Genomic DNA, 14,225 nt, shown 5'->3' with positions numbered 1-14,225 from the left:
AAAACCAAATTGTTGCCTTTCTATGTGAGCTGTACTCAGCTGCACATCTGAAATAGAAATGCTGGATGTCTTTGCATATCTGAGACTGTCAGGTCACACTGTTGTCTTGTTTTCTTGCACTTGCAACTTAGTAAGGAAACAATATGGGAATGTTCATTAATGTCTGTGTAAATAGTAACTGCCTACGTATGAGCATTACCATGTTTTCCTGTGAAAGCTCAATGTGCAGGGTAGGGTTTAAATATATGGCAGTATGCCAGCACACGCTGGCTAGGTCTGTGTCATAGTTTTGCCCTGCTCAGGACCAAGTTAGTCTCTTACTCACTCTCCCCACCCTCCAGTGTGACAGGGAGGAGAGCTGGTAAAGAAAAGAAGGCAAAACTCCCGGGTTTAGATAAAAAAAAGTTTAAGAGAACAACAGATGTAAAGAAAACAGAGATTGAAAACAAAAAAAAACCCTCCAGAAAATATGTAAGCACATAGTTTACAGTACAGTAGCTCACAGCGGATCCTGATGCCCAGCTCCCTCCCAAGTAGCAGGAGCCTGTCCCTCAGCACCCTTCTCACTGACATACTGACCACGGGGTCACATGGTATTCAATAGCCCTTGGGCTAATTTGAGTAATCTGTCCCAGTTTTGTCCCCCAGCCACAGGTGCCACCAGCTCCAGTTCCTCTCCCAGCTCAGGTGAAAATTAACTCTATCCTAGTCAGAACCAGGACAGCCTGGAAACATCTAGGTGGCAATTTGACTGGAGCTCTTTGGAATTTTTTTTTTTAAGTCAGATTCAGTGACCTGTGAATAGAGGAGTACTCCAGTCCTTGTGGGACTTTGCTATGCTGTGTCATTTGTGTTTTCTGAGCTGCTGTGCAGGCTAGGGAAGGACTTCAGATACATGGGGCTGGGATGCGAAAGGAGCTCCCTTGGTGCTGGGGGAGATTTTCAGAAAGGGGCTGCTGCTGAGATGGCAGAGCCTGGCTGAAGTGAGGCAAGTCACACCAACAGAAGGACTGCTGAAAACAGTGGATGCTTGATGTTGAATAGCAGTAGTTTTCAAATATTCAGCACCTTTCAAACTAGCAGATCCTACATTTCTTTGCAAAAATTATCCAAAAATTATTTCAATAACCACTGAAATGAAAATGACGTTCTTGAAATGTGTGAAATGCCATCTCCAGACTAGCTCCAGACTACCTAAAAGAGCTGGGATTACATCATGCAATCAACCTGGTGCTGTCAAATGATAATTTCATCCCTGATATTTGTCATGAGGTAACAGCTGGCTGTACTGGACACTGTAGCCAGGGGGTATGGAGCAGGCAGAGTAATCATGAGGCAAGAATGAGTTTGAGTACTGTTTACATAATTTTCATTTGTCAAATAACAGCCCTACATAGACCATGACCGTGACAGCACTTGTGGATGGTATCATCCATCAGCAGATCCACCCTGTGAACTGCAGAAGCTTTGCATTTCTGAGATGGCTGAAGAAATTATTTTCATGGATCAGTAAAGACAGCAGTAATTGCCATAAAGCACACTATGGTTTATGTAGGAGTTTTTCAGTTGCTTGTGGTGGTCTGTCAGATGAAAGACAGCATGTAAATGGAGTGGATCATAAAAATAATTGTAGCACAGCTTCTAAGAGAAGTGCGAAAGCAGAAAGCACAGAAAATAACAACGTGGCTCTTGCAGAAGCAACAAGAGAGTGTCAGAGTATTGGTATGACACTGATACTGTAGTCAGTTGTATAAATCACTTAATTGTGACAGCAAATTAAAGTGTTGTTGTCTAAAATTCAACCACAGTTAAAATGTTGTATCTTGATGAGACAAATGCCTTGTGTGCTGCCAGTAATAAATTAGCTCCTCTTTCAAGTGAGAAAACAATTAAAAACTTGGTTGAAAAGGGCATATTTTCTCTGTGGCCACTGATCCTTCAAACTCTGGAAATAATAAAGTGTTTCTAATAGTTGTTCATTATTACAGAGTTGAAAGAGGAAAAATCCATTGTCTCATTATGTTCAAGACAGTTATGAAATTGCATTGGGAATATTTGAAAATGTAAGAGGCATATAACCAAATGGTTTCAGCTTTGACAATGTATCATCATTTGCAGTTCATAATGCTGCTGTTAACTTTGGGAGATATCAGTCAGTGCACACAGTAGAAAATGAGAATAAATATTTACTTTTTGTTTATATACTGCATAAATAGCAGCAAAGTAGGCAGTAGACAGGTCATGATTCGATTTTGAGGGTTGTGTAACTAAAGTTTCAGATTTACAGAAGATATTCATTTTGCAAAACTTAAATATGTGGAAACATTGAGGCATTTCCTGACGAAGTGGGCAACTCTGTGCCTTGCCAATGAAACAAAACCAAAATTGTTTCTGAGTATTACAAATTACTCTTGAATATTAGGTGAAATTGTCCCCGTCTGATTTTTAAGTTCTTTATAGACGTTGAAGATGGAGATTGTGGAAATACCTGGTGTCTGAATGCTCCCTCCTTCATAGGAGTTTAAATTTCTTTTTTTTGCCTTCTAGTCAAAATTAAATTTCTCTTTGTTGCTGAAGTTTAGCACATAAAACATTAGTTACACTGTAGATCACAATAAAGAATCAAAGTCAGACCCGCATGAAGACATGCCATGACAAGGCAAAAGAATGCATGCAGATGACCTTCAGTGGGACGTAGAGGTTCTCAGATCTCAGTCTTCATCTACCTATGCTGACCTGGTTGCTGTCTCTGAAAGAGCGTGAGATTTTAGGAAACTGGAAGCCATACTGAAGGACTTATCTATGACAGAAGATTGAAATACATTTATGAGGAATATTATGATTTGAAAGATTTTGTGAGGCACATGCATGTACTGCAGGAATTGGTATTTAGAAGTGCTTCAAATCCTAGTTATCTCAATTTCAGAAAAGTTGTAGCGTTTTCTACATTCACTCCTGTCTCTAGAGACTAATAGAATAAATATTTTCTCTTGGAAGCAATTTGACATTTCAGAAACCTGCTAAATATTGAGTCTGTTAAAGCTGAAGTTTAAAGTTAATTTTAACTGACCACGTAAAGAATTTTATGAATTGACATAAAAAGAAATAAGTATTGAAATTGTTTGCTAGTGCCATTCTAAGTAATGAACTGAAGTTTGTGATGAATTGTTCATTTGATGGACAGTAGAAATGTACTCTTAGGAGAAAAATACCATTATATAGTGAGGAAAACGGCATTAGAATAATGTGTTGTCTCTTATTTCACAGGTGCTTATCTCCTGTTTCTGTACAAGAAACATGATAATCAAGAAAAGCAGATGTCCTGTCAACTTTTTCAGCTTCATCCTGGAATTGAGGTTGGAATATTCCAAAAAGAAATCAATGTCATTTTCCTACTCTCTTCTGTCTGTCTAAGAAATGCTCTGCCTAAGTCTTTCTCTACTTTGCACTTGCAATTCTTCTTCTGTTTCTCTAGGCTGAGCTCATGTTTTTGCTCTTAAGTTCATGTAAGCCTCCTTTCCTATCTGTTCCAAGAGCATTTTGGAACCAGTTTGCCCTAAAACCCTGAGATCAGAGAATGCTGGGGGATTAGGTTTAAACTTGTTAAACTAAATTAACGCTCCTGCCACATGATTCTGGCCTGTGCCAGTCCTTCTAATCTTGTTCAGAGTTTAGGATAATTTGTTTAGTAGTGCTGATCAGCTGGAGGTTAATTCAATTGGACTTTGGTTATTTATTCATGCCCGGATTTGCTAAGTGTCACAGCAGATACATGAGGTCTCTGTTACGGTTATGAGACGGCTTCATTAGTGTGACGGAGAGTCCATCTGGATGACTTCCTTTCCTCACTGCAATAACTGGCTGTCAGGGCTCTCTCCGGTGGAAAAAAAATCCTTATATAACATCTCCCTTCCACTTGTGTCATAAGTGTATTGATTACAACTTAAAATACACTTCTCTCTTCTGATTGCTGGGATTGCCAATAATCATTCTCAGAGATCTCAGTAGTATTTCAGCTCTACATCTTAAATTGATATCGGAATTTAGAAGAAAAGTACAAACATGTTTTAAAAGCAATTTTTTATTAATAATGTCTTTTCACACAGTATTTTGGTCCACCTCACCTCAAGGGCCACTTTCCCCATCGGTGAAATGCATCCTGCGCTGGGGTGGAACATGGTCAGTCTTTTACGCTGTCCAGAATAAACTGCGCAGAAATGGAGGACAAAAAGAAAGAAGAAAATTGCATCCTGCTGAAACCTCTGGAGGAATTCAGGTTGGCAGAACGTTGTTACTTGAACTGGAATGTGTCCAGGACACCAGGATTAATGTTAGCACAAAATGCCACTTGATTGCAAGTGTTCGGATAACCTTGGATGAAAGTCTTATCTGAAAAGAGGCTCTTCTAACAGAATAGAGCTCCCTGATATTGACTGGGACTTTGGTTCAGGGTTGACTCAGAGAATTTTTGCTATTTGCTTCAGCAGTTTTTGAATGGGGCAGCTCTTGAATGGTAACAGATCTCCCCTTCACAGCCTGCAGCACAGCAGATAATTTCCTGGAGAGGATTCTATGCCTTAGACTGATGTCTCTTGTTAGAGATGTTTCCTGATATATCATGCAAACATTACAAATAGGAGCCTGAAGGGATGCTTGTTGGAGAAAGGTCCTAAAGATTAGAAGGCAGGAAAAATGTTCAGTATTGAGAAGGCACTGGGCCCAGCTGAGCTTCTGCAGCCACATCAATGTGGAATAGCTGCTTACGTAATGGAGTTACTCCTGAGCAAGCAAGACCAAAATTTGCCTCATTTTTTGTTTTATTCTTCTCTCTGAATGTTTCTACTGTCAGTCCTCTTATACATGTTATGGGTTGGGCTGGCGGAACCAGGTGGTGCCCAGTGAAAGCTTTGATGATTAAGAGCAACATTAATAAAAATTTCTTCTCTTGCTCTCAGTTTTTCAATTAAATTGTAAATCTATGCTGAGGAACAACCATTAACTTCCAGGGAGTGAGAAATGTTCCCACGTTTGGCCTTCTTCAGAAAACCCTGTCACAGTTACATACCGTGAAATATGGTTTCCAACAGAACAATGTTCCCAAAACCAGCTGGGACTCACATTACAACTCAGCATTCTTTGCAGAAGTTTATTTGCTGTTGACTTGGAAGCCAAGTTGGAGCTTTTGAGAGGAGTTTCTACTGATCTAGACAACAGTGCAACATGGGTCCCGCAGCATCAGCTCCCACAGAGAAGCTGGAAAGAGCAGGGCTAAGAGAAAAAAAGTGTCAGTACCCATCTTTGCCACCAGATGAGTGACCTACTGAGGGGGTTGGTGTTTCTTGCGCTGGTCCTGGGTCTCACATGCCTGTATAGGGTAAAAGGAAGGCATCCAGGGACCATGTCGTGGCAGCCTGCCATAAATTATGAAGGGGACTGTATCTGCCGAAAGCCGGTGTGTGTTCCCAAGAGACAGAATCTGTGTCTGGAGGAGAAAGACCCATGTGCAACTCCATTTCCGTGTGCACTTTCCTGATACTGCAGCCCTTTCCTTATGATAAGGCAGGAGCTCCATGCAAGGGGAACAACCCTTACAGGGCTGTATGTCACCTGCATGTGTGGTTAAGCTGTATGTGAGCATGTGACTTGCTTTGCTCTTTGTTTTTGAGGGCAAAACCCATCACTGCTGTTACGTGGGGTGAATCTGATCTAGACTGTTTTGTAAGTGGAGCTATTTTCCATCCTACCTGAGCCCCACTGAGGTTTTCCCTTGTATTCCATGGGAAGAAGCTGATCGTCCCCTCTCCCCTAGCCCAGCCTTCCTATTCCTCTCCTGCAGCAGCTCAGACTTGTATATGTGCCAAGATGTGATTCCCCTAAGAATTAACTTCGTTTAATATCCCTCTTCTCCGTCTTCATTATTTTTCATTTATAGGTTAGCCGGCACCTGAGATGCTCAGTGCTTTCTTTCCCTAACTTTACTTTGACTAGGTAAACTTTTGAATTAAACATTTTCATTCCTCCCTCCTTCTATTTGAGGGTTACTGCATAATCCTGTGGTTTAAAAAAACAGCAAACAGAGAAGTAATCACAGATGCATTTTGCTGAGAAGATATAGATGGCCTGACATAAAGGATTGAACATACTATTCCACAGATATCCCTGCATCTGACAAAATAGACCAAACTCATTCTTTATGTAGCTCCACAAGGGATGAAGAAGACCCAGGGGTAGTAAGGAGGACCACGTGCTGACATTTTGTTTCACCGAGGCCCTGGAACATTGAATATGCTCTTGATATGCAAGAGTAGGCTGAAATCTGCAATCAGCTCCACGAGTGTAATTGAATCTGAGTCAGGAGAAGTGACACCTGAATGATGAAGAAGGGCATTCATTATGCTCTGTTCAGGTCTGTACCATCCTGCTTGTGTGGACGGAGTTCAGCATGTACTATCTTGAGCTGAGGCATCACACAATCATGCTCCAACTATCGTTTCCTATATATATTTCTTCTACGTGCTGGACATCTCAATGCTATGCTGACGAGTGCATAAGCACGCACCATCCTATCTAAATATCTGCTCTGTACATGTGCCTCAGCTAACAGATGCACATTGGGCTTATGAATATGAATGGGGCAAAACATGTAGTGCGACCTTCACATCAGGCTTGCTTTCCTTCATGTGCCTGCACTTCTGATAAATCACCGCTGTCTCGGGGACATCTGTGTAAGTTCAAACCAATCCACTGTTATTGCAGGCAAACATGATACAGCTGTGAAGTCTGCAAGGGTCTATAATGTTGTGTATCTTCACATGCACGCTCCTCATGGCCAACAAGAATAACAAGACTCTTGTACAAAAGACTAAAAGTCTCAAAGACAGTACAGGAAGAGAGGAGAGGCCAACACACATTGCCACTGCCTTAAAAGAAAGTATAAGAGGAGAAAATTCCTGGATGATCTTTTCGTGCTGTCATCAGGAATGGTCCTTTTGGGAATGGGGCAATGAAGAGCTTTTGAGAAAAATGTTGTCAAAGCATTTTTTGTTGAAAATGTTATTTTGACACATCAGGCCATATTGTTTTGATCACTCCCTTTTCAAAAGTAACTTTTAGGTTACCGTGTTCTGCTTTGATGATTTTTCAAAGTTGCATTCGTTTCATTTCATGTCGATTTTTCATCTACATTTTATCTTAAATGGGAAAAGAGAGCAAAAGAAAACATTTGATTGACCCAAACTACCTATGGGACATGCTGTTTTTGTGGAAACTTTTGAAGTATTTATTCCTTTTTCCCTGTTCAGAAGGAAATCTTAGGACCTCTCACCCTTTGGAGAAAGGAGAATGCACTCTGATGAGGGCATCTGGTACAGAGGCCACAATCAATGTGCTAAACCAGGGCTAGTACTGAATCACCTTCTTGCACACCTGAATGCAGACGGATCTCTTGTTTAGCTACGTAGTGGTCCCGTGTCTCAATTGTGCCACCATGTGAGCACTGTCCCTTGGGGAAGCTGGGCTCAGTGCTGGGCAGGAAGGCCTTTGGGACCATGTGCTGAAGACTTTACACCCTCTGAAATGCAACCTGAAGCTCCTTGGCAGAGATCACTGGTGGGAGGAGCACATCTTGGCGTTTAGCCTTCAGGGAACCTGGCACTTCTCACAATTAGCTCTCAGGGAGGGCACTTGGGTGCCCTTGACAGGTGGCTTAAATGCAGAAAGCAGCACTTCTTGGTGGGGAGCCAGAAGAAAAAGCAGCTTTGGCAGGTAGCCTTTGTGCAAATCAAGCGCTTTGCAGTTCTCCTTTAGAGGAGGGAAGCATGATGCAGTAACAGGTAGAAGGCTCAGATCCACTCCAGCCCCTTTGGCTTTGCACTCAAAGTTGGAGTTCCATGTTCCCTCCCTGTTGTCAAGTGGGAAACACCTAGCATTTCTCTGTGCTTTGAGGAACTCTTAGCAAAATCTCTGTATAAATATGTATATATATGTATATACACACATGTATAAGATCAGTTACTGAAAGCAAAAGAACAAAAGTATTGTGGAAGTCAGCTGGATCCTCCAGAGAGAGGGATGCAAAATATGTACCCAATAAAGCTTTTCTGATGATACCCATAAATACAGAGTGAAGTGCTGGCCCTGCTGTCCTCTCCAGTACCATTCCACCAGAAATGTGTAGCTCACATCCTGAGTCATCCCCAAGGAGAGCAATAGATGTTATACACTTGAAATAGTTTAATTTCTAACTGGCCCAAGCACGGTTCATCCCTCCTTCATCAGGCAAGAGGAAGATGGAGAATTTTAATATCTTCTGGTGAGATCATGGGACCTCTGAGTCCCTAGCCTTATTCAATGCAGTCGCTGCATTTTGCCAGTTCCGTGCAAGAAACTGCAGGTGCGAGAGAATTTGGGCTCCCAGATTGCACTACAAGTACAGGAGAATGACGATGCTTGTGTAGAAAGTTGGACCATTCTAGTTACTCTGACTGAGCTGCAGACCTTGAGATCTCCATTTTCATCTGCAGAAGACCCTCTTTAGGCTCATAAATTTATAGCAAGGTACTCGAATGGCTTTATTTCCAGAGGCAGAGGTGATGAATTCTCACTTGAAGAAACAGTTCTGTAGGCAGATGCGTTTGGTGAGGATCTAACACTTTATTTATCCTGAAAGACCTTAGTTTGCTGCATCTATTCCTTGCTTAGTGTCAGCCTGTGTGTTTTCTGTGTAAACTGAGGTAGAGGGCTGACAGGCTCTACTGTCCCCTCCAAAAGAGTTGCCTCGGCATACAGGCAGGGGTTGGCTCCCAGGAACCTACCCGCATCACACACCTTGGGCACAAATTTCCCTTGGAATGAGATAAGTGACCAATGGCTGCTATTACAGGAGGAGATCTTTGGAACAGATCTGGCCTCCTCTATGGTGGACTGGAAGGGCAAGAAAAATCTTTCAGACGGCCTGTAGCTGTGAGGTGGCTTTGCTTTGGACGTAAACAAGAAATACATTTTCAGAGAGCATGGAATCCACAAGCAAAAAGGAAAAAGAATGAGGAAATCAGATGGCTGAATTACTAACTCATCAGAGGCCAGCAGGGACTGCGGTAATACAAGCTATATTATATTGTCAATTTGTATTGTACATTCAGAACAACAACAATCATGTTGTTTTGAAATTAAGAATAACCTGGAAGGGGCAAATAAACTGACAGTGTACCACACAGTGGAGAGAGAGAGAGAATTTGTACTTGGCAATAATCAATACTCGTGTACGTCTTCTAATTGAGTCAGCCTAGCCTTCCTCTGGGATGTGACAGTGACAACTGAACTCCTCTTCCCATTTGATGGATTTGATTGTGCTGCAGCTGTAAATAGAGCGTGCACCAAAAATGGCTTTGATTTGTCCTCAGTGCCTGAGCACCAGCCCTGCTCGGGCCAGAGCATCAATCAGCCAGGCAGGATGTGGGCACTGGTGCTGTCTTTCCTGGGACGGTTTGAGGGCACAGCTAAGGGTAGGTCCTGAGGACCTTTCCTAGAGGAGGGCCTAATCTCCTCAGCTTTCAGCTCCCTGGCAAACATGAAGAGCAAGCATCTTCTTTAATCACATGACCAACCCTGATTTCTTTCTCAACAATCTGGTCCTTGTGCTATCTCCTAAAATAGTCTTTTAAAAATACTTCGCTGCCAGAGGCGCTGAGTGGGTTGGTTGATTAGCGTGACCTAGCGCTTGGGGATCCATAACTGAAGTGTGTATTATTCCATTTCAGTCTGAGGTCTTCATTCATGTGCACAAGTTTGCAATGGTGGTCGGATTAATGACTGGGAAAGGACTCTGTTGACCTGAGGCTTTCATCAGGCATGTATCCAAGGCAGACCACAGGCACCCTCAGCTCATGTCTCCACATCTTGGCATTTCCTAACTTGCATTTCTTCCTGTGTCCCTCTGCTATGGCTGGAGGCACATCCAGATCGAAATGAAAGGCTTTCTTTTTCGCTCTTCAAATTGCTACTGGTATTGCCAACTCAAGCTCTTCACTTGATTTGTATTAGAGGATGAGTCAAAACTCTGGCCTGTTCATATTTCACATCGTGTGCACATTATTTGGTACTTTACATCCCAGGGACTTCCTAAGGAAGCACCAATTTGGTCTCTTAACAATTTTACTACAAACCCATTTTTCCCCCGCTTCCTTTTCCCTTTTTGTCATGGTTAAGATTCATTTTTTTCTGGACATGAATCTATTGCCTGAGGTTTCTCAAATCTCTGCTCTGGGACACTGAAATGTTATCTCTGAGGCAGAGTGGGAAAGGAAAAGTAGTACATGAGGGGAACTGTGACTCATGCAGAAATTGGAATGATGAAGCAGATGCTGCTATTACAAAGACCCAGAGGTGTTCAAAGACCTACTGGCGGAAAGGCAAAAACCTGGGCTTTTCACTCTTGGAAGGCTTCTGCATATTGAAGGTTTGAGCACTGGATGAGGATCATGAACTGGTGAGCTCTCTGCTTGCCTGCTAAGTCCTTTCCATGTTAGCAGCAGTGCAGCGGAGCCGAGAGCTCGGCTGGAGGCAATGTGCAGAGGATTTAAACCTGATCAATAGAAGATCTGTTAAAACTTGAAATGGTGCTGCTTTCTTCCTTGCAGCAGAAACCTTAATGATTTATTTTTTTTTTCCTGGAGGGGCTGAAACTGAATGAAAGAAAATGAGGAGAAAATGTGCCTGATTTTTCTATTTAAATGAATGAGTTGAAGGAGGCACCTATGTATCTGTCATCCTGAAAAGCTCCTTGTTTTGATGGAGCCTTAGTGGATTTTTCAAAGACTCTTTGAATGCTTTGCCCAGCTCTACTGGAAACAGTTATGTTTTGAAGCTGGCACCTTGCCAAGTCTATTTATGTTTAATATTGCCTTCAAAAATAGCATCACTTCTATCTTTTCCCAATATTCAGAGCAGTGCTAGTACCTAGGACGATGAGCCTCCCCTGTGCTAAGGAAAATGCTTCAGGGGAACCCAGACCAGCTCCTCTCCTTGAGGATGGGTAAAATTCCTGAATTCCTCTTGCCACACAGATGGCATTTTAGACACCATAGAAGGGAGAAAAGACTTGTACACTAACAGGAGAGAAATGTTTATGGCTCTCATGCTATTAATTCCTTCGACATGGAGTCTCCCCAGCATGCCAAGGTTATCTGCTTCTGACACCCTGTTAGACAGTCCTCCACATCTAACCTGATTTGCTGATGCTGCAATTTAAACCCATGACATCTTGTCCTGTCTGCCACAGCTATGGGGAACAGACCATTCCCTTCCTCATGAAGGTTATCTTTTAAAGACCTTAAGGACTTAGCAGTTAAGCTGGGGGAGAGATGAGGCTAACATCCCTCCTCTGCTACTTCTTAGGCTACGTAAGGAGAGAGACCGTTCCTCATTTGGTGCAGAGCTGCAGGACTCTGTGCCTTCTCATAACAGACCCTTGCCCTGTGTCTGCCATTATCCCAGGTCGTTTCTGGAAGACAGGCCATACCTCCATTCATTCCCACCCTGTATGTGAGCAGTCTGTGCCTCCTGCTGAAGTGCAGTGCCTTGCTGTTGTCCCCAGTTTGCATTTCACCTCAGTATTTGGGGCCATTTCATCCAACTTGTCTAAATCATTTTGAATTCTAGCCTTGTCCCCAAAGCGTCCTTGCCATCCCTCCCTGGTCGCTCTTGTCTGCATGCATAATAAGCCTGCTCCTTCATCCCTCACTGTGTCTTCAATGCAAACACAAGATGGAGCAAATGCAGGAGAATATGCAGCCCAGCCATCCATACAGGCTGGGAACCACTGGAAACAGCAGCTCCCCAGGGATCTGCCATTCCATTGTGTGCATGCCTAGGGCCACAGCCCTTCTACCACATGCTCTTCAACCAAAGAGCCCTGAAACAAAGGGGCAGAGGCTTGTGACCCCAAAATTACAGTTACGATGCAGCATCATTACAGCACATGGCTGAGAAGGTGGCAAGGCGAGTGGAGGGCCCTTTCCTGGGAAGATCTCCCCTCCTCTGTGAGCAGCTGGCTGCAGGATGAGTAAAGTGCCCAGTCATGTCCTGACTCCTGAGAAATCCATTATCACAAGCCATTTTTCCCTTTGAAGTATCCTGAACTCGGTGAGCACGCAGCCTTATCTCTCCCAGTGCCAAATTCTCCTTGATGAGGTTTATCCAACTTTTCTAGCATGGCTTAGCATTGTCCATCCAGTCTGGCCAGAAAGGATCCTTTATTTTGCTAACATAATTAATAGCAGTAAGCTGCCCGTGTGTGTGGTGATAATGGCATTGATGTTGTAATGCCCCGCGGGCAGAGCTTGGGATTTAGGGAAAGTTTCATTCTAGGTGCAGTGTTAGCAATTTCTCCAGTTCCCTTCCTGAACAATTTCTATTTCACATCCTATGCTGGAATTATGCCTCCCGCTGTTTACATTAAAAATGCATTATACATATGTTCAAAACATTGAGTTCTATGTTGCTGGCAAGGAAGGAAGCTGTTATGTTTAAGAAGCACTCTCTTGTATTATTATCACTTTTGTTTAATTTAGTAGGATTATTTTCTCTAATTCCAAAGCTGGGAAAAGACTCCTGTAAATATTCTTCCCACTAGCCAATTTCTTTATCATCCAAACCCGTGTATAAGCTGACTTGCTTGTGAACTGCCTCATCACCAAGTTAAAATGCTGATTTCCCTCTGTTAGCTTTCTCCTGCGCTTTGGATCAAAAATATACAAGGAAAAGGTAATCTCATTTAAAAGTGCTCTAAATGGCTTGCTGTGGCACAGGGGAGATAGGATTTGTGCTAGCAACATAGCAGTGCCAGGCTGGGGAGGTACTGTGGTTTGTAAACTCCAGAGAAGAGCCGCATGGACTAGGAAAATGTGAGACTGAGCAACTCTGCACCTGTAGGGACTGGATGTTCAACTCCACCATGCCCTCCTCTCTAAGTAAGCCTAGGAAGGATTTGCTATGGAACTCACTGCTGTCATATCTGAGCACCTTACTGAACAAACAGAATGTGGCAGGGCTGGGAGTTAAACTCCTATCTTTCAGATCCAGAGCTTTAACTACATGGACATTTTTATTCTTGATAATATAACTCGATCCAGCTAAATCAGGGGCCTAAATTGAAATGTAGTAAGAGTGGTGCAATAGCACAGAAATGGTGACTGTGGGTTGAAATTAGAACATTTAAAGGAAATGAGGTATGAGAGAAAAAGAAAGAGAAGAAGAAAGAGAGAAAGAGGAAGAGAAGAGAAGAGAAGAGAAGAGAAGAGAAGAGAAAAGAGAAGAGAAGAGAAGAGAAGAGAAGAGAAGAGAAGAGAAGAGAAGAGAAGAGAAGAGAGAAGAGAAGAAGAGGAAAAAAGAAAAGAGAGAAAAGAAAAAAGGAAAGGGGAAAAGGAAAAGGGAAGGAAGGAGGAAAGGAGGGAAGAAAGGAAGGAAGAAAAGAGAAATAAAGTAAAAGAAAGGAGAAAAGAAAAGAAAAAAGAAAAGAAAAAAGAAAAGAAAAGAAGAAAGAAGAGAAAAAAAGAAAAGAAAAGAAAAGAAAAGAAAAGAAAAAAGAAAAAAGAAAAGAAAAGAAAAAGAAAGAGAAAGAGAAAGAAAAAGAAAGAAAGAAAGAAAGATAAAGAGGAAAGAAAGGAAGGAAGGAAGACAGGAAAAAGAAAAGAAAGTGTGGGAGAGAAAGAAAGAGTGAGAAAAGATCCAGTGGCAGGTGATGTGTCACTTGGAGGTTCTGCGTGTAAGGCCCAGGAGCTGTTTTGTGTTGTACAGCACAGGGGAGGTCACAGGGGAATCCCAGGCAGCTTGGGGCATGGCAATAAGGCACCAGAGTGGGAAGCTGCAGTGAGGAGTTGCAGCAGAAAAGATCAAGGAAATTACATCTGTGGAGGAAAATAGGGGAGATTCAGGCTAAGATATAAAGGTGTAAGGAGCCTTGCTGAGAGGAAGGAAAGAAATTGTTTTCCTTAATTAGTAACCGACAAAACTGTGCCCCGTGAGCTGGAAGAGAAAAAAAATCAGTTTGCGTAATCGAAACCCAATTTTTAGCATTAAGACTGGCTGGGGTTTGGGACCCACAATGGAACTGGGCAGCAGATCACTCGGTGCACAGCACTTGGTGTGGTCAGCGACTCTTCAACGCGGGCAGAACGGGTTGCTGCAGGCAGTCAGTGGATGCTGCCGGTACGATTTGTATTCATTCC

The sequence above is a fragment of the Chlamydotis macqueenii genome, chromosome 15 (genome assembly GCF_036417535.1).
Source record: "Chlamydotis macqueenii isolate bChlMac1 chromosome 15, bChlMac1.mat, whole genome shotgun sequence".
In the NCBI taxonomy this organism is placed as follows: domain Eukaryota; kingdom Metazoa; phylum Chordata; class Aves; order Otidiformes; family Otididae; genus Chlamydotis; species Chlamydotis macqueenii.
Note: the sequence above shows the minus strand (reverse complement) of the source record.